The sequence below is a fragment of the Trypanosoma theileri genome, assembly GCF_002087225.1.
Source record: "Trypanosoma theileri isolate Edinburgh chromosome Unknown TM35_Tth_4_V1, whole genome shotgun sequence".
NCBI classification, from domain to species: domain Eukaryota; phylum Euglenozoa; class Kinetoplastea; order Trypanosomatida; family Trypanosomatidae; genus Trypanosoma; species Trypanosoma theileri.
Window position 1 is genome coordinate 35,666 of NW_021639846.1, and position 2,712 is coordinate 38,377.

Genomic DNA, 2,712 nt, shown 5'->3' on the forward strand with positions numbered 1-2,712 from the left:
AATAAGGATAAATAAAGAGGTAATATGTGTGAGAGAGAGTAATTGTGTGTTGCCTCTGTTTGTAAAGAGTGGCATGGTATTACAGTGATGTATGCAGTCATTTTTGTTATAGTTGTGAGTAAGTGGGTTTTAGATTCCAATTGTGGTGTTGGTATAAATATTATGGTGATGCATTGGTTTCTTATTTTTTCCGTTTGGAAGTGTGTTGATTATTATTGTACAGTCTCTTTGTTTTGCTGATTGTTTTGTGGTGTTGTTTTTGTATGTTGCCGGGCGTACACTGTATTTTTGGTGTATTTTGGTGTTCGAACTGCCTGGTAATGGTTTTATTATAATGAGAATACAGACACACTTTGTGTGTATGAATACCGAGTAAGATATTGGAGTGTGTGTGTAGAGACGTTTATTTAATATTGTTTTGATACCATTTGTTTTCCACTTCTTCTAAATTCAAGGTGTTGTTTTTTAATATCTGTGTGACTCTGGGTGTGTTTTATTGCGTGAGTGGTTTACTGTTGTTCCCCTCATTGGGTTGTTGTGTTTGATTGCTGTTGTGATGTGTATTCTCTCTCTCCTTTCTCTGTGGTGCCGTGTACCCACTGCCTTGTGTGTTAAATGTGTGTCTACTTTTCTCCTTTTCCTCTTCTTCCTTGTTACCACAGATCCAAGCAACCCACAGTGGCAATCATGACAACGATCTTCGTCCAACTGCGCCGTGTGGTGTATGTGTTGGTACTTCTGCAGCTATGTGCTTGTGTGGTTTGCGCTGACGACACCGAGAAAAAAGAAGGTGAAAAACATGCCGAAAAAATCAAAGAGTGGTTGAAGAAAGTGGATGAACAGGTACCAGGGGCAACGGCTTGTCAGAAAGTGGGAGAGCGAAACAATGAGAAGTACGCGGATGTAGCCACGAATGTCTGGAATATTGCCAAAGAAGTGAAAGAGAGTGCCAACACGACGAGGGATCTTGTGAAAAGAGTGGACGAGGGTGATGAGGTTAAACGAAAGCTGAATGAACAAGTGGGTGTGGTGAGCGAAAAAGTGAAGAAAAGCAAGGAAGTTATTGCCACGGCACGATCGGCACTTCAGGAGGCGAGGGTGTTGGTTGGTTGTATGGCTTTCCTTGGGAATTTGCGGGATCTGAGATCGGAGAAAAGCAAGAACGATCTAAAGTTCTATACGGATGATCTGGAGGAGAAAAACAGGAAGTTCGACAGGTTGGAATGGGGAGATCTTATTAACAGGACCAGAAAAACGGAAAGAGAGGTGGATTTGCTCGTGCAAAACCTTACGTTCAGCTTGAAACGCAGTAGAGGTATATCCAACGAGGTGGCGCGAAGTTTGGGCGATGCGTTGTCCGCAGCGGAGGAGGCGGTGCGACGGTTCGAGAACGTCAGGGAAAAGGTCAACAAGACACATAGGGATTATGATCAAAAAGTGGAGGAAATAAAGAGCGAGATGGTCACTGCGATGCCGGTGATTGGGGATAAGAAGATCACCAAAGCGGTCCCTTCATTGATTCCTGAGAAAGAAGTGGAGAACGCAACGAAGGAGGTGGGGTGGAAAGAAACAACGGATGCGAATGTTGGGGCGAGTCCGGTTACTGGGGCGCGCGTTCGGGAATACCCGGACCAGGTGAACGCCAGTAAAATTGTGAACGAATTGAACCGGGTATTGGAGGAGGAAAAAGAGAACTTGAAACAGAAAAAAATGGAAGAGCAGAAAGCATTTGAGGAAAAGAAAAAGGCAGAGATAAGGCGGAAGGAAGAAGAGAGACGGGCCGAAGAGAAAGTAAGAAGGGCGAAAGAAGAGAAGGCAAGACAGGTGAGGGAAGAACAGGAGAAAAAGGCGAGGGAAGAGAAGGCAAGGAGGGAGAAGGCGGAGGCGGAGAAACTGGCCGAAGAAAAAAAAAGGAAACAAGAGAAACAGGCTGAAGAAGAAAAGGCACGAAAGGCAAAGGAAGGTGCGGAAAGGGCGAAAAATGCCAAGAATAAGAAAGACGGCAGTGTCCGTCTTGCATTGATGCACAGTCCCTTATTGTTGCTTCTTCTATGTTTGTTGGGTTGCACTCTCGTTTGCTGATCGGTGTTCCCATGACACAGTTGTACAGTTAACCTTTGTATGAGTGGATATGGATGCGTTGTAAGGGTATTTTTCTTTTTTATTGATTTTTGCTGTTTCCTTTCTTTTTCAGTTCGATAAATCTCTTGTTTGCATTTTTTTCAGAACAAATCTATTGGACTCCCTATGACACTCATCACATGGCAAACCATCATTTTGTGAGGGGAGTGTCCTCTTTGTTTGTTGGCATTATTATCTAGGCTCGGTTTTGTCTCCATTTACTGTGTCCTCCTGGTGATGTGTGTGTTCCGTGATATTAATAACTATTGCTTTTACCCATGGGAATGAGATACAATCCCGATGTGTTTTAATTGCTGTGACTGAAATGTGAAGAATGACAGGAGGTTCAAGACACACAAACACGCACACTACCAATCCTCCTTCTCCCTGTGTGTGTGTGTGGACTGCCATCATGTGTGCATCATTCCCACTGCTCGCCCTGTACGAAAGACACACGCACACCCACTGCTGGGAATTGTGTTGGTTGCCTCCTGAACATATTCACATGGTGATCGCGGCTCTTTTTTTTTGTTTTGTTTTCATTTTGCTTTCCCTTGTGTGTGTTTCATTATAATTTCATTGCACGTTTTA